The sequence below is a fragment of the Bos indicus x Bos taurus genome, chromosome 3 (assembly GCF_003369695.1).
Source record: "Bos indicus x Bos taurus breed Angus x Brahman F1 hybrid chromosome 3, Bos_hybrid_MaternalHap_v2.0, whole genome shotgun sequence".
Classification (NCBI taxonomy): Eukaryota; Metazoa; Chordata; class Mammalia; order Artiodactyla; family Bovidae; genus Bos; species Bos indicus x Bos taurus.
Window position 1 is genome coordinate 5,592,108 of NC_040078.1, and position 18,609 is coordinate 5,610,716.

Here is an 18,609-nt window from a genome sequence, read left to right on the forward strand (position 1 = left end):
TTGCTTGTCTGAAAATTTTTTTATTTCTCCATCAATTTTGAATGAGATCCTTGCCAGGTACAGTAATCTTGGTTGTAGATTTTTCCCTTTCAGTACTTTAAATATATCCTGCCATTCCCTTCTGACCTATAGAATTTCTGCTGAAAGATCAACTGTTAAGTGTATGGGATTTCCCTTGTATGTTCCTTGTTGCTTCTCCCTTGCTGCTTTTTATATTCTTTCTTTGTATTTAGTCTTTGTTAGCTTGATTAGTATGTGTCTTGGCATGTTTTTCCTTGGATTTATTCTGTGTAGGACTCTTTGTGCCTCTTGGAATTGATTGACTATTTCCTTCTCCATGTTTGGGAAATATTCAACTACAATGTCTTCAAAAATTCTGTCATAGTCTTTCTTTTTCTCTTCTTCTTCTGGGACCACTATAATTCAAATGTGGTGTGTTTGATATTGTCCCAGAGGTCTCTGAGACTATCCTCAATTCTCTTCATTCTTTTCACTTTATTCTGCTCTTCAGAAGTTATTTCCACCATTTTATCTTGTTCTTCTGCTTCAGATATTCTGCTATTGATTCCTTCTAGAGTATTTTTAATTTCAGCAATTATGTTGTTTGTCTCTGTATGTTTATTCTTTAATTCTTCTAGGTCTTTGTTAATTGATTCTTGTATTTTCTCCATTTTGTTTTCAAGGTTTTTGATCATCTTTACTATCATTATTCTCAATTCTTTTTCCAGTAATTTGCCTATGTCCTCTTCATTTATTTGGACTTCTGCTTTTCTAGCTTGTTCCTTCATTTGTGTAGTATTTCTCTGCCTTTTCATTATTTTTTTTTAAGTTATTGTGTTTGAGGTCTCCTTTTCTCATGCTTCAAGGAAAGTTGAATTCTTTACTTGAAGAAAGTTGAATTCTTTCTTCCTTTTGGTTTCTGTCCTCCTAAGATTGGTCCAGTGGTTTGTGTAAACTTCATATGGGGTGAGATTCGTGCTGAGTTTTTGTTTGTTTGTTTTTCCTCTGATGGGCAAGGCTGAGTGAGGTGGTAAACCCTTCTGCTGATGACCGGGTTTGTATTTTTGTTTTGTTTGTTGTTTAGATGAGGCATCCTGCACAGGGTGCTAGTGGTGGTTGGTTGATGCTGAGTCTTGTATTTGAGTGGTTTTGTTTGCGTGAATTCTCACTACTTGATAAGCCCTAAGGTTAGTTCTCTGGTAGTGTAGGGTCTGGGAGTTAGTGCTCCCACTCCAAAGGCTCAGGGCTTGATCTTGAGTTTTGTGTGGTTGTATATATTCTTTTTTACTGGTCAGGTACTCCCGCCCACTCTCAGCTGGTGTTCTGCATTCACTCGTTTGTCTGAAGGTGTATTCCTGATGTATCCATGAAGAGAGATATACTCCATGTCCACCTACTCCTCCACCTTCTTGTTCTCCCTTGGAAAGTCTCTCTTCACCTTTGACATTTCTGGATTTCTGTTGCCTGGTGAGTGAGGAGCAGACCCCAAGAAGGTTTGAGAGCTTCCAGACTGCTTGTCCTGTGATTCCAGTGTCAGTTACCGGCTCCAAGAGGCTGGTTTGTCTGGTCCCAGATGTGACATCTTAGGCAGGTGCATGGCTAGACTCGCAGCAGGAGTTCACCCTGCACTACAATCCTTTTGCAGAGGAGCACAACCGTTAGCCCTCCTCTCAGCAGATCCTGAACTGAATCTATCTATTGTTTTTCTTTTTTTTTTTTTAATTTTATTTTATTTTTAAACTTTACATAATTGTATTAGTTTTGTCAAATATCAAAATGAATCCACCACAGGTATACATGTGTTCCCCGTCCTGAACCCTCCTCCCTCCTCCCTCCCCATACCATCCCTCTGGGTCGTCCCAGTGCACTAGCCCCAAGCATCCAGTATCGTGCATCGAACCTGGACTGGCATCTCGTTTCATACATGATATTTTACATGTTTCAATGCCATTCTCCCAAATCTTCCCACCCTCTCCCTCTCCCACAGAGTCCATAAGACTGTTCTATACATTAGTGTCTCTTTTGCTGTCTCATACACAGGGTTATTGTTACCATCTTTCTAAATTCCATATATATGTGTTAGTATACTGTATTGGTGTTTTTCCTTCTAGCTTACTTCACTCTGTGTAATAGGCTCCAGTTTCATCCACCTCATTAGAACTGATTCAAATGTATTCTTTTTAATGGCTGAGTAATACTCCATTGTGTATATGTACCACAGCTTTCTTATCCATTCATCTGCTGATGGGCATCTAGGTTGCTTCCATGTCCTGGCTATTATAAACAGTGCTGTGATGAACAGTGGGGTACACGTGTCTCTTTCCCTTCTGGTTTCCTCAGTGTGTATGCCCAGCAGTGGGATTGCTGGATCATAAGGCAGTTCTATTTCCAGTTTTTTAAGGAATCTCCACACTGTTCTCCATAGTGGCTGTACTAGTTTGCATTCCCACCAATAATGTAAAAGGGTTCCCTTTTCTCCACACCCTCTCCAGCATTTATTATTTGTAGACTTTTGGATCGCAGCCATTCTGACTGGTGTGAAATGGTACCTCATAGTGGTTTTGATTTGCATTTCTCTGATAACGAGTGATGTTGAGCATCTTTTCATGTGTTTGTTAGCCATCTGTATGTCTTCTTTGGAGAAATGTCTATTTAGTTCTTTGGCCCATTTTTTGATTGGGTCATTTATTTTTCTGGAGTTTTCATTGCTGTGTCCTCACTGCTCTGAATGCCTCATGGCATGACTCATGATTATACCATACCTTAGTTTTGTCAGATTATTACTCCATAGTTCAATTCCCTTATCTGTTATTTAGAGACATTACTACCCTATTACCAGCTTCTTCATATGGGGAAGGAATAACTGCATTTTGAAAATGCAGTGTGGAGATCCATTTCTTCTACCAACCAGCTGAGCAACATGTTAAGGGTTGCTTGATCTCCTCGAGCTTCTTCAGGAAGGGAAATATTACTTTGTATTTCAGAAGTCTCTTTGAGACTCCAATATGGTGATGTATGTGAAAGTGCCTTGAAAAATGTCTGTGCATGTATATTCAGTCACTTCAGTCCTATTTGACTCCTTGGGCTGTAATCCACCAGACTCTTCTGTCCATGGGATTATCCCAACAAGAATACTGGAATGAGTTGCCATGCTCTCCTCCAGAATCCTTCCCAACACAGGGATGAAACCCAGGTCTCATGCATCTCCTGCATTGCATGAGGATTCTTTACCACTGAGCCACTGGAGAAACACTCAAAATGTACATTTCTATACAAATATGAATTATCACTTCCAAATATATAAAGTTAGATGCTCAATTAATGAACACAATATTCTGAGCACTTTCCCTCTCATATACACTTTTCTCTTTCTCCTTCTTCCTCTGTTGCTCTCAAAATGTTTATACGGGTCTCCTCTATAAATAACGATAGTGGCATACTGACATTCAGATTTAAATGCTGCAGCACAGCACCCTGTACAAGAAGGCTGACACAGAGTTTCTATTTTTATATGTTTAGTGATATATCCAAGTGTCACTCAACAAAAACAGGAAAGGAATGACTGTGCTGCTATCGTTCACTCAGATCTTCATCCCTCCTCCACCTACCAGTCAGACACATCCCTGACAAGCACTGCGCAGCTCCACCTGCTCACCACCTGTCAATATTTGGGTTAAAAAAATAGACTCCAGCATGTGACTCTTAATTTTCATTAGGATGAGTGTAGATATTGTGACTAATAAACTATTCTCAGCATTTACATGGCAAGGCCACTGGAATTTAATTGTTTCCCTCTCTTGAAATGCTCTATCTCAGTATCAAATGATCTCTGTAAAGGCTACTCCAGAGCTTCTGAGATGGGAATTGAAATATATTCTGGTGGATCACTGAAGGCACTGGAGAAATGCAAGGAAGTACCTTGGACTCCGATTAGAACTTCAGTCAGGACAGGGCTAATTCTCCAGACTTCAGGGAAAGGTAGCACTATAGTTTTACACCCTGACTGAGCAAATTGATATTATAGCCCCTTCTGCTTACTATAATCCTTTCAAATGCTGAACTGAGGCATATCATCAAAGAAAATTAGGGTTAAAGTTTTCATCTACTGAAAATCAGTGTGGTTCACGATTGTCTCAAAACACCTGGGGGAATATTCATTTATAAGAAGACTAAATCCCACTGAAGAGACAAAGGACATCCAAACCTACGAGTGCTTATAGGCAGGAGAAGGAGTGGACACTTTCATTAATAATTCACTGTTTGGTGAATTCAATATGCTGTCTATGATTTATAGGTTTGCATGCCATAGTGACTTAGAATAGGCTCCAAAGCCAGAAAGTTGTGGTTCAAATTCTAGTTCTGTAACTTTCTGGCTCTGTGATTTTGAATGTTTATTTTATTTCTCCAAACCTGTTTCCTTACCTGTAAAATAGATTACATGCTTAACTTGGAGGATTATTATGAGTATATGAAAGTATATTTGCATGACACCTATATAGTGGTTGATTTATCATAAGTTAAAGCTAATACTTACTAAGCCCTAATGCATACTAAACATAGTTTTAAGCACTTCCTAAGATACCTCTAATTGTATTAGTAGTTTAAATTGCTTTTTTCTTTCTGAAACTTTACTTCCATTATTGGATTTTACCCAGGCTAATAATATCAAGTCTAGGACTGTTTTCTATTTGTTGTTCCAGGACATAATAAGCCTTAAAGGAAAGCCACTGACTTATAGCATGATGGGTCTAATCAGAAAGAAGCCAACATTCAAAATCTAGTGCAAGAATTTTTTGCCAGAGTGTAATATAGACTGCAAATGGAAAGATCTCACTATGGATGCAGCAGAGTTGCACCCAGAGAGGTAGGCAGAGTCTTAAGAAGCAGAATTTAGTTCTCTGCCTCCTGGGAGTTGCCATGTCTTGATTGACTAAGGACTTAGGCTTGGTGATTGAGACTTGTGGTCAGGTGGTCCCAGGGAGTGCTCTAGCTCTTCTGTATTTAAAATCATCCTTCAGCCCTATGGTAACTTGCCCAGGCTTAAGCACTGTGAAGGGGTTGGTTGAGCAGGACCAGAAGAGGCTATGGCACTGACAGCAATACCAGCAATAACACAAGCAATGCAGTAATTCTGACCTGAAGGGAACAGAGTATGTTGCTCCTTTTCATCCCCAGAAGACTTAGGTGCATAAAGCTTTTCTCATTCTGTGTTCAGTCAACCAGAAACCAGTAGCAGGTAACAAAGACTATAAATGCACCTACCAAGATGGAAAAATGCTTACTTTTTCCAAGTTCAGATTTGGCTACTTAAAGTAAAGGGAAGACAGTGTATATTTCTGGAACCTTATCTAATCCAGGTATTAAGTGATTTAAACATGTTTATTTCCATTTAATATTTATATTTTGATAATGATATTGTCTTAATTTTATAATGGAGATATTGAGTTTTAAGAATGTTGAGAAACTTGACCCATTACTAGGTTCAGACTTAAATTCAAAATAACATCTGCCTGGCTCTAAATTTACTTTTATATGAAACAACTCTCACTAAAATTAGCATGATGAGAGCATTCTGTTATTTAAGAATTTCTAATTTGTCTCTACAGTCAGTTGGGTCATGTTTAACCTTCTTTGCTTTATATATGCAAGGTTTGGTACCTATAAAACCTTATTTACAATTAACAAAAAGTTGTTTTTGTTTTTGTATTCAGTCGCTAAGTCATGTCTGACTCACTGTGATCCCATGGACTGCAGCAAGCTAGGCTCCTCTGTCCTCCACTGTCTCCCAGAGTTTACTCAAATTCATGTCCATTGAGTTAGTGATGCTATCCAACCATCTCATCCTCTGCTTCCCCTTTCTCCTTTTGTGTTCAGTCTTTCCCAGCATCAGGGTCTTTTCCAAAGACTTGGCTCTTTCCATCAGGTAGCCAAAGTATTGGAGCTTCAGCTTCAGCAATGCCAGGTCAGGACAGAGTACCAAATAGATGTTAAAAAAACAAACAAAAACTTCTTGAATTGAATTTGAGAGAATTAGAACTAGCAAAAAATTAAATAAACAAATAATGTTTGAGATGAGAACTAGAGACCTAAGGATGTTCAACAACAGTTGGAGCATATCTTACAAGAGAACTCAATATCTCAGAGCTATAGTTGTATTAGAGGTCTACACAAAAGCAGGTGTATACCAATAAAACCTGAAAGGATATACCACTTCTTAGAGAACATCACCAATGATGGAGAACTCATAAACTCCTGAGATAGCTATCTCATTTTCCAAAAGCTCAAATTTTTAGAAGAAAAAGTGAGCTTCCCTTGCTTTGCCAGTATACCATAATGCAGTTTTCCCTGTCTATCTCTGTAAAAGGCTACAAGATACTCCCCACCCCAACTTGAACGTCAGGAATCTGCAGCTTTCCTTGAAGAGTAAGCACCGATGTGTCTACTGATGCACGCACTTGAGTAGTGGTTGCTTCTTCCTGTTGGACATGAATTTCAGCCTCCTAGGAATTCATGGCTAAATATCCTTCTACAGAAAAAGCAGAGGTCCCTGGAACAAAAGGGATTATAAGTCATGAAAGCTTTCAGCAGAAAAGGGGAACTGAAAAACTGCCAACTTGTTGGGGGATATGGAAGTGAGAAAACCTTTGATCAGTACTTCATTAGAGGATTGAAGAGGAAAGGATTTGGAAGCTGTTGGAAAATCAAGCATTCTAGCAGAATCATAAGCTTTAAATACTCTTTTCAAAGGGTTTACTTATTTATTGAATTTTAATTTTTTAGTTCTCTTGTCTGTGGATTTTTTTTTTTAAGTTACTAATTTTCTGCTAGACCTACCGGTCAATCACTGTTGAAAGAGAGTAGGATAAGATGACCTTAGAGCATTCTACACTATGAATATATGGATACCATGTGACAAAGACAGGCTCAGTGGTGATGGTGAAGGGATGAGAGAATTTGTATGTGGATGGGAAGGACTTGGGGGTTCAACACTGTCATTGATATCAAATCACTGTCCAAAAAATCCCTGAATAGGAAGATAGCCTGATTATCCAAAACCTTCTGGATTATGTATTATACCAGTCTCTGCCCTGTAAACCTCATATATATGTATATATATATATCTCAAACACTTGAGCCTTTGCTCAGTTTCTAGGGAAATTAAATATCACTGAATCTAACTCTAAAGAAAGGATAACTTTTGGAAAATTCTGAATAATAATATATTTTATGGAAAACAGTCTTATTGAATTTGAATACTTGCACTATCAGGATTACTTGCTAACAGAATATTGAAGTGTTTTGTCCCTAAAAATACATTCTTAGGTTTTTATTAATATATATGATTCAGTTATAATTAAATAGCACTCTTCACTGAATACTATGTCTGTCTTAAAAAATGGAATCGATCTTTTAATAGGCTATTACAGCACCCAGATAGTCCTCTTTATATTCTCAGGTTTGTAAAACTTTTCCTTCCCACACATACAAAGAAAATAAATCTCCACCAAGCCAGATTTCAGGATACCCTTATTTCTCAACTGGTGAACTTGATATGGAAAAAGTTTTTCTGTTCCAGGAGGGTTTTCTTAAACAATGAAAAAATGGTTTTGTCCCAATTTCCACAAAATAGATTTTCCCCCCATTTTTCTTATTTCTCCATTTTCCTAACCGCTTTCCCCTCCCTTCTTTTCATAGAGCCTATTTTCTCAAGCTGTTCTCAGTTAGGCAGTGTCTGCAAGCAGCGCTAATGTTTCCACTCTGAGAAGTCTCCAGTGATTATACCCAGTCTCTTTCATGCTAGAACTACATATTTATCAACCACAGACACCAAAGACAGGGCGGCACCAGGGTAGTGAGTGATATGAATTGCTGTCACAGCAAAAATTTTGCTAGGGGAGGTCTCTAGATAGGGGGAAAAAAAAAAAAAAACTTTTATTATTATTATTATTATTATTTTACTCTTTGAGGAGGAGCAAAGAGCCAAAAGAAAAGAAGAGATGAGGGTTTTTTTTTGTTTGTTTGTTTGTTTTTTTAGAAAAGCAGGAAGAGGGCAGTGAGCAATTAGAGAGGACTCAGTGGTGTGTGCACAGTTGCTTGTTCCTGCTGGAGATGCCCTCCGGTGGCCAGAAGTGGGTCATAAGTGTAATGAGCTGGGCAGCCTGACATCTGGACTCTTAAGTCCAGCCTCAGATTTCCACCTGGGTCTAACAAACTTGAGAGCTTCAGAGCTGAGAGGTAAGTAAATGTTTTTTTTTTTTTTTTTTTGGTTCTTATCTCTCTTCTCAGACATAGGAACATATTTCCCTACATGGGATAGAGCTTACCCTTTTTGACTAACCAGGAGTAACTGGAGGAAGCTACAGTCCAGACTGGGTCTCTTACCTCCCTCAAGGCCTGCACTGATTTAAGAGAAAACTTGCTCTGATCCCTCCCAAAGTTCATAACTTATGAGTATCTAATTAACACCCATCCCAGGCCTTTGAGTTTGTAGAGATGCAGATAATATTCATTTATAATAATTTAATTCTCCCAAAAACAGTCAGAAGTTTTGCAAAAACTATTTGGCTTCAAGAAAACTAGGCAAGAGTGATCCACAGTTCATCCCAACTATGGCTACTGCCTGTGAAACTTCCCAGAGTACCTTTGATCTTGGCACTAGATTAGTATGGTCATTATCAAATGCACATATGGCAACCACATTTTCTGAACCTCAAGCAGGGATATTGGTCTAACAATGGGAAAGAATATATGATAATGGAGAAGTGGTAGCCATCTTACTCATGCTTCATAGAATGTTAACTGGTCCCTCTTTACTATCTTTTCCATGACTCTTCACAAATTCTAGACCAAGAATAACTTTATCCTCAAGCTTTACCCTTTATTTCTCTAATTTTGAGCTTTATCTTGTCACCTTAGAGATAGCACTCATTTGTGAAAGTTGAGTAGAAAAAAGTCTAAATGCTACTTAGTCAATGTTATAAGACTCTTCCTAATATACTAGTGGTATTCAAGCCAAACAGAAAGACAGGGCAAGACACATAGTAATTCTATGGGCTTTGCTTCAGCTTCCTGAAGCAAAGGAAGCAGAGAACAAAACTCCAGGTTATGAGGTTAAAGCCAAGGCTATATAAGCTTCTTCAGTCTCCTGGCATTTGGGGAAGTAGAAGAGACTATTTCCACTTTAAAGAAATTCACACAAGGAATTTTAGATCACTCTAGAAAAAAGGTAGCATTAGTGATAAAGAACCCACCTGCCAATGCAGGAGACTTAAGAAACACATTCAATTCCAGGGTTGGGAAGATCCCCTGGAGAGGAAATGGCAGCCCACTCCAGAATTCTTGCCTGGAGAATCCCATGGACAAAGGAGCCTGGCAGGCTACAGTCCATTGGGTTTCAAAGAGATGGACACAACTGAAGTAACTTCATACACACTAAAAAAAAAAAAAATTTTAAACTGGTTAAACTTTGATACTTCTGAATTTCTCTTTCTTCTTCATCTTCCCTTGTCTCCTGTCTCCTTTTCTTTACCAGTAGGTCTAAGTTGTATCCTGACATTTTTGTATTTCTAATAAAATCCTAGAGGACTTCACTACTACTTGCCATGAACCATATTTTGGGTACAAGATTAGATGTAAAAAAAAATATGAAGCAAGATAAGGTCAATACAAGGATATGTGTATTTTCAGAGTGTCCAGAAGAACATCCTCTTAACAAGGACTGAAGGAATGACTAATTGTTGAAGAGAGCAGAAAAAAGATGAAACTTGGCATTAAAGAACATGAGTTTATGTGCAGACTTTGACATTTGCTACCTGAGCAACCTTGGGCTATTCATTAACTTTTCTGTTGCCTAATTTTCCCATCTGTAAAATTATAATAATACTTATTTCTTCTGGTGGTTGTTAAATTCAAAATGCATAATGTTTAATAGAAGTTCAAAGTGAGAATAAGTTACTAATACAGTTGAATTTAGCAGTCTGTTGCAAGAGATAATTTTAGGCAGAAGGGTTTTCCCAGGCCCCATCAAATCATATCAGCAGGTTATATGCTTATTTTGCTACAATAACAGACCATCCTAATCAAGTATATGAATGCTTAGTCACTCAATCATGTCTGATTCTTTGTTATCCCATGGATTGGGATACACCAGTCTCCTCTATCCATGGGAATCCCTAGGAAAGAATACTAGAGTTGATAGCCATTCCCTTCTCAAGAGGATCTTCCTGACCCAGGGATCAAACTCAGGTATCCTACATTTCAGGCAGACTCTTTACTGACTGAGCCACCAGGGAAGCCCTGTAGTTCTAATCAAGTATATAGGAATGTACAAAAACAAACATCACAATTAGAACTCATTGGTTTAAGAAGGTGACTTCATTTTAATCAATCAACCAGTAGTTATGAAGTAATTTGATACATGTTTTTATTTCATACATATGCTCCCTGAGTTGTCTCAGGTCCCATAGATTTACCAAAACCAAGACAAATAGCTGAGCTAAAATTCTCATCTGTTTATTGCTTCATTGTATCTGAGTATCTATTATGATTTTTCTAGAGGCAGGTTAGAGATCCAGGTTCCAAAAGATAGAGTACTTTTCTTGTGTAAAGTACTGTGCTTGTGTAACTGAACATAGGTTCAGCCACTTGCAGCTTGACAGCCAATACATCAAGGGGTCATTTCAGTTCAGTCAGTCAGTCATGTCTGACTCTGCAAACCCATGGACTGTAGCACACCAGGCCTCCCTGTCCATCATAACTCCTGGAGTTTACTCAAACTCATGTCCATTGAGTCAGTGATGCCATCCAACCATCTCATCCACTGTCATCCCCTTCTCCTCCTGCCTTCAATTTTTCCCAGCATCAGGGTCTTTTCAAATGAGCCAGCTTCAGATGATCAGAGTATTGGAGATTCAGCTTCAGCATCAGTCCTTCCAATGAATATTCAGGACTGATTTCCTTTAGGATGAACTGGTTGGATCTGCTTGTAGTCCAAGGGACTCTCAAGAGTCTTCTCCAACACGACAGTTTGAAAGCATCAATTCTTTAGCCATCAGCTTTCTGTAAGGTCCAACTCTCACATCCATACATGACTACTGGAAAAACCACTGCTCTGATTAGACGGACCTTCATTTGCAAAGTAATGTCTCTGCTTTTTAATAAGCTGTGTCAATTCAGTCTGACTCTTTGCAACCCCATGAATCACAGCACACCAGGCCTCCCTGTCCGTCACCAACTCCCAGAGTTTACCCAAACTTACTGGTTGGATTTGGTCTTTTCCAATGAGTCAACTCTTTGCATGAAGTGGCCAAAGTATTGGAGTTTCAGATTCAGCATCAGTCCTGCCAATGAACACCCAGGACTGGTCTCCTTTAGGATGGACTAGGTTGGTCAAAATTTTTCTTCCAAGGAGCAAGGATCTTGCTGCAGTCACCACCTGCAGTGATTTCATGGACTGGTTGGATCTCCTTGCAGTTCAAGGGACTCTCAAGAGTCTTCTCCAACACCACAGTTCAAAAGCATCAATTCTTTGGCACTCAGCTTTCTTCACAGTCTAACTCTCACATCCATACATAACCATTGGAAAAACCAAAGCCTTGACTAGACGGACCTTTGTGGGCAAAGTAATGTCTCTGCTTTTCAATATGCTATGTAGGTTGATCATAACTTTCCTTCCAAGGAGTAAGTGTCTTTTAATTTCATGGCTGTAATCACCATCTGCAGTGATTTTGGAGCCCCCCAAAAATAAAGTCTGACACTGTTTCCCCATCTATTTCCCATGAAATGATGAGACCGGATGCCATGATCTAAGTTTTCTGAATGTTGAGCTTTAAGCCAACTTTTTCACTCACCTCCTTCAGTTTCATCACGAGGTCTTTTAGTTCCTTTTCACTTTCTGCCATAAGCGTGGTGTCATCTGCATATCTGAGGTTATTGATATTTGTCCCGGCAATCTTGATTCCAGCTTGTGCTTCTTCCAGCCCAACCTTTCTCATGATGTACTCTGCATATAAGTTAAATAAACAGGGTGACAATATACAGCCTTGATGTACTCCTTTTCCTATTTGGAACCAGTCCACTGTTCCATGTCCAGTTCTAACTGTTACTTCCTGACCTGCATACAGGTTTCTCAAGAGGCAGGTCAGGTGGTCTGGTATTCCCATCTCTTTCAGAATTTTCCACAGTTTATTGTGATCCACACAGTCAAAGGCCTTGGCATAGTCAATAAAGCAGAAATAGATGTTTTTTCTGGAACTCTCTTGCTTTTTCCATGATCCAGCGGATGTTGGCCATTTGATCTCTGGTTCTTGTGCCTTTTCTAAAACCAGCTTGAACATCTGGAAGTTCATGGTTCATGTATTGCTGAAGCTTGGCTTGGAGAATTTTGAGCATTACTTTACTAGCGTGTGAGATGCGTGTAATTGGGCAGTAGTTTGAACATTCTTTGGCATTGCCTTTCTTTGGGATTGGAATGAAAACTGAGCTTTTCCAGTCCTGTGGCCACTGCTGAGTTTTCCAAATTTGCTGGCATATTGCATGTAGCACTTTCATGGCATCATCTTTCAGGATTTGGGAAATAGCTCAACTGGAATTCCATCACCTCCACTAGCTTTGTTCATAGTGATGCTTTCTAAAGCCGACTTGACTTCACATTCCAGGATGTCTGGCTCTAGGTCAGTGATCACACCACTGCGATTATCTGGGTCATGAAGATCTTTTTTGTACAGTTCTTCTGTGTATTCTTGCCACCTCTTCTTAATATCTTCTGCTCTTGTTAGGTCCATATCATTTCTGTCATTTATCGAGCCCATCTTTGGATGAAATGTTCCCTTGGTATCTCTAATTTTCTTGAAGAGATCTCTAGTCTTTCCCATTCTGTTGTTTTCCTCTATTTCTTTGCATTGGTCGCTGAGGAAGGCTTTCTTATCTCTCCTTGCTATTCTTTGGAACTCTGCATTCAGATGCTTATATCTTTCCTTTTCTCCTTTGCTTTTCTCTTCTCTTCACAGCTCTTTGCAAGTCCTCCCCAGACAGCTATTTTGCTTTTTTGCATTTCTTTTCCGTGGAGGTGTCTTGATCCCTGTCTCCTGTACAATATCACAAAGCTCCGTCCATAGTTCTTCAGGCACTCTATCTATCAGATCTAGTCCCTTAAATCTATTTCTCACTTCCACTGATTTAGCAAAGTAGAAACCCGGAGTTAGATTAACTGTTGCCTAGTGACCTCATCTTTATATCTGAAGAAAACCATGAACAAATAGAAAAGGGGAAAGAGTCAGTTACACTTGGTATATAAAATACCCAGTTCATTTTGATTGTAAGGAACCCATCATATTCTTTGTATGATTTCCTAATGAAATGGGAAGCAGCTTGGCCCCAGAATAATTAGAACAAAGTGGATGTCAAACCCAATTCACAACCTGGAAAAATAAAAGAGCTGTATTAAAATGTCCCTGATGCTTTGCAGAGAGCTTAGCTACCTTGTGCTATGACCTGCCACTGTATATGACCATTAGTCACCTAAGTTTTTAAGAAACAAGAATATTCCTAGGATGTCGTATCCATCGCCATGCAAGATCAAATCCAGAAATTCACAGCTGAGGAAAGAGAATTGGTAAGCAGTATGAGTGGTATTGGAGAAGGAAATGGCAACCCACTCCAGTATTCTTATCTGGAGAATCCCATGGACGGAGGAGCTTGGTGGGCTACAGTCCACGGGTCGCAAAGAGTCGGACACGACTGAGTGACTTCACTCACTCACTTATGAGTGGTATTCAATCCAGAAGGCAAGTTGGGTAATAAGTAGCATGAGGAAAAAAAAAAAAATGAATATCCAGTATCAGAAGTTCATTAGACAAGAGAAATTGAAAATTTCCAACTAGAGAACTGACAGAGCCAAATCAAGGATCAGTGCCTAGGAAATTAGATGAGGTGACAGGAGATGGTAAGATGCAAGCATTTACTAAGGTATCTGACAGTTTTGCTTGACTTCTTCCCTTCAGCTCTGGTCTGTTTCCATGATGCTTCATGCTGCTGCTGCTAAGTCGCTTCAGTCATGGCCGACTCTGTGCGATCCCATAGACGACAGCCCACCAGATTCCCCTGTCCTTGGGATTCTCCAGGCAAGAACACTGGAGTGGGTTGCCATTTCCTTCTCCAATGCATGAAAGTAAAAAGTGAAAGTGAAATTGCTCAGTCGTGTCCGACTCTTAACGACCCCATGGATTGCAGCCTACCAGGCTCCTCTGTCCGTGGGATTTGCCAGGCAAGAGTATTGAAGTGGGGTGCCATTGCCTTCTCCGATGCTTCATGCTAGGTTACTGCTTTGGGTACTGGGCATCTTATAGCACCATGCAACACCTGAATAATAGCCATCACCTTACCAGAGATCCAAGTACTCAAGGCCCTGTATATTTTGGCCATTGAAATGATAAATTATTGAAAAAACAGAACCTAATTTCTTTTCCATGCTTCAGTTTTATGTCCCAAACAAAAGTACAATAAATTAAAATTGAATGAAAATTGTGATAAAGCCTCATGTCTAATGAATTTGAGATGAGAAGGAATTATGCTAATTTGGGTACTTGGTTGTACCCATCATGTTAGGCTTTCCTGAATCTGTGTAGAAACACAGGTCCTATATGCAATATAAACAGGGATATTACTGCTACTCAGTCCTTTGCCACAAAGAGCAAATAATTTGACTGACTATGGATATGTTTCAAGGCTGGACTATTGGGCAGCTGAAGCACTGGGATTTATACAGAATTCACTCCATGTCAGAAAAGAATGCATTCTTTTCTGCAGTAGAAACTCCCAATTTCTTGCTTCAGCTTGATCAGAGAATTTGTCAACTGCAAACTCCTAGCTAAAAATGAGTTTCTTCTCTTGCCAATCTGGATTATGATAAATATCTCCCCTACCCCTGTGTCCTATTAGTCTGCCTGCTGACAGGAAGGGACTCAGCAAGTTGGTAATGTGGGAGATCCCTTTGTGATATTTGGCACAACCTGATTTGATCTCTAGTTATCTTTATTAATCCTTCCCCACTAGATTTGGGCTCTCTTGGATTTAAATGACATCTTTAAGCTGAGAAACAAAGAATTTGTAATTGTTTCCCAGCAATGTGCAAATTGGCACTTAACTGAGAATTAATGGTGTGCTAACTGCTCGCTGCAGCCGTTCCCACTGCAAATTGCACTGGGACTGCTTCCACTTTTGACTTTGACATGCTTTTTATAGGGGTACATGAGTAATTTGATCTGTAAAAGGAAGAGAAGATTCCACCTCCTGAAGGAAAAGTACTAATTAGTAGCAAAATCAAACTGCCTTTCTCCGGCAGGGTCTCTTTTTGCTATATTAGACTTAATGCAAACCCCTGCCATGCTGAGTTTCTACATAGGATTGTCCAATACAGTCTGTTTAATTTTAATTTCCTTCAGCAGAGTTGATATTCAATTAGCCACATCAATGAAGGGATGCATTAGTACTCATAATAATCTCTTAACTTTGTATAGTGCTTTAGAGTTTACAAAGAACTTTTACATCTGCTTTTTATAGACATAATTGTATTTAGCAACAATTATTAGCCCCATTTTACAGCTAGAGAAATTTAAGTTTAGGATATTAAAGCTATGTCCAAAGCCACATAGTAAGAAGTGGAAGAGACAGAGAATACAGATTCCATCATTTCTTTAAAAAAAAATTTTATTGGAGTGTAGTTGATTTACAATGTTGTTAGTTTCAGGTGTACAAGCAAAGTGAATCAGTCGTACATATACATGTGTGATATGTGTGCATGCTCAGTCACCTCAGTCATAGCTGACTCTTTGCAACCCCGTGGATAGCAGTCTGCCAGGTTCCTCTGTCTATGGGATCATCCTGGCAAGAATATTGCAATGAGTTGCCATTCCCTTCTCCAGGGGATCTTCCCAACTCAGGGATTGAACTCAGGTCTCCTGCATCGTAGGCAGATTCTTTACCATCTGAGCCATGAGGAAAGCCCACACCGTTTTAAAAACATGCCCATATTGTTCATTTATTTATTCATTTTTTAAAATTTTATTATTATTATTATTATTTTGCTTTACAATATTTTATTGGTTTTGCCATACATCAGCATGAATCCACCACGGGTATACACGTGTTCCCCATCCTGAACCCCCCTCTCACCTCCCTCCCCATACCATCCCTCTGGGTCATCCCAGTGCACCAGCCCCAAGCTTCCTGTATCCTGCATTGAACCTGGACTGGAGATTAGTTTCTTATAAGATATTATTCACTTTTTAAGTACAAAAATTTGCAGGACAATGCTGTGTAAATAATACTTGCTAAATGTCCTTAGAGAAAAGAAACAGCAAGATTAGGATTCTCAAAATCTCCTTACCATGCATACATGGCAAGTATACATTGCATGTAAATATTAATGTTAGACAAAAACCCAGTCCTTGAGGATTAGGAATTGTGTCTGATTCATCACTGTATCTTTCCACAGTGCCTAACATAGTACAGGACCTAACAGAGAATAGGCAGGACATAAATACTTGCTGGGAAAAAAAGTGAATGTCTCTACCCTATCTCATTAGATTCTCTGTCCTTTCATTTTTCCTTATTGTACTTACTACTACTGTTAATATATGCTTTCATGTGTGTTTATTCTGTCTCCTCCACTGGAATGTAAACTCCATGAGGATGGGGATCTTTGTCAGTTTCATCCACTGATATTATTTCAAGTATGGAAAACAGTGCCTGGATTTTACTGAATAGATGGCATAAAACTGAATGATATCACTTGAAAATAGGTTTGGTTGGCCAGAAAAGTCTAAGATTTAACTTTGCATTTTTTGCTTCCCTGGTTTTGAAAGCCATAAGCTGCATTTGGAAGGTTCATTCATTTCCCTGTCTAAAAAGAGAAGTGATCTCACTCACTGAAGCAAAATCTTATTTGAGAGTTTCTTTCCAAGTACATTAGGATAGTTTGGAGAAGACAATAATGTATATATAGATCTATAGACCTGTCCCTCTTTCCAATGACTTCTAATGACCTCCTGTTTTAGGTGGACCACTAACTGCAGGGGAAATCAGGGTAATTGTCTTCATGTCCCAGAAATGACTCCCTGTAGATTTAGAACAGCCTTGGAGAGCAAATGGCGAACAGTCAAGTGAATCAGAGAACTTTAGTGCCCTCGTCACAAAGCCTGGGACCTTGGACCATTTTCTGATCTGTAACAAAAATATCTTCCCCAGGATTCTTTGTTGACTAGAACTGAGGGATTGAGAATAAGGAGGAAAGAGTCCTCAGCCTCCTGCTGTGAAGATGTGAGATCTCCAGCTGTACCAGTCCTCATTAGCACCCAGTGGGGGGGGAGGGTTGGGGGTGGGGCGGGTGGGGAGGGACCATACAGCAAGTATGTGGAATACTTTGGCTCAGAGCCCTGTCTAAGAAGTCCCCTGAGATGGTCTTTAATAAACCTCCTGGGAGGGACTGGAAAAGTTAATTAGGATGCATAAAGGTAGTTTGACTACTTAAAATCAGAAGCCGTTGGAGAGTATTAAATATGTTTCAAATCCATTTGTTTTACCAAAGGGGGTGGATTTCTTGTTCATGGGGCTTTACCTTTAAAAAGCATAGTTAATATTACAGCAGGTAATTGTTAAGAAAATTTGACACATCAAGAGCATTGTTTTTCACATGACAGTGGCATGTAGCTTCTAGATTTGGGCTGTCCCTTTTGACAGCTACTAACCACATATGACTATTGGACATCTGAATGTAGCTAGTGGTACTGAGGAATTCTTAAATTATTCAATGCAATCTAATTTAAATCTAAAATTGGATATTTTATTTAGTTACTGGAAAAGTTTCAGAGTATATTTAGAACAACAGTACTATGTAAACCTACTTCTTCAATTGTAGAGTTTATTAACTCTAAATGTTAATCAAATGTTAATCAAATGTTACTTCTGATGAAAGTTTAGTGTCTAAATTCAAATGTGATGTAAGTGTAAAAAGCACACTGGATTTCAGAAAATTTTACAAAAATGCAAAGTGTCTCACTAGTAATCATTTACATTGTTTAAACATTGAAACGCTATTCTGGATATATTATATCAAACACATTTTATTATTCAATGTAAATTCATCTGACTTTGTTTTACTTTTTAAAATCTGACTACTTTTAAAACGTTAAATTATATATGTGGCTCACATATTTTCATTAAGTATTTTTCTAGTAATAGTGATGTTATGGACTGAATTATGTCTTCCCACCCCATACCCCACCCTTCATGTGTTGAAGTTCTAAACCTAAAACCTGATAATCTGGCTATGTTTGGAGATAAAGTTTTTTTTTTTTTTTGAGATAAAGTTTTTAAAGGGTTAATTTAGGTGAAATGAAGTCATTGCTGCTGCTGCTACTGCTGCTAAGTCGCGTTAGTCGTGCCCAACTCTGTGAGACCCCATAGACGGCAGCCCAACAGGCTCCTCTGTCCCTGGGATTCTCCAGGCAAGAACACTGGAGTGGGTTGCCATTTCCTTCTCCAATACATGAAAGCGAAAAGTGAAAGTGAAGTCGCTCAGTCGTGTCTGACTCTTAGCGACACCATGGACTG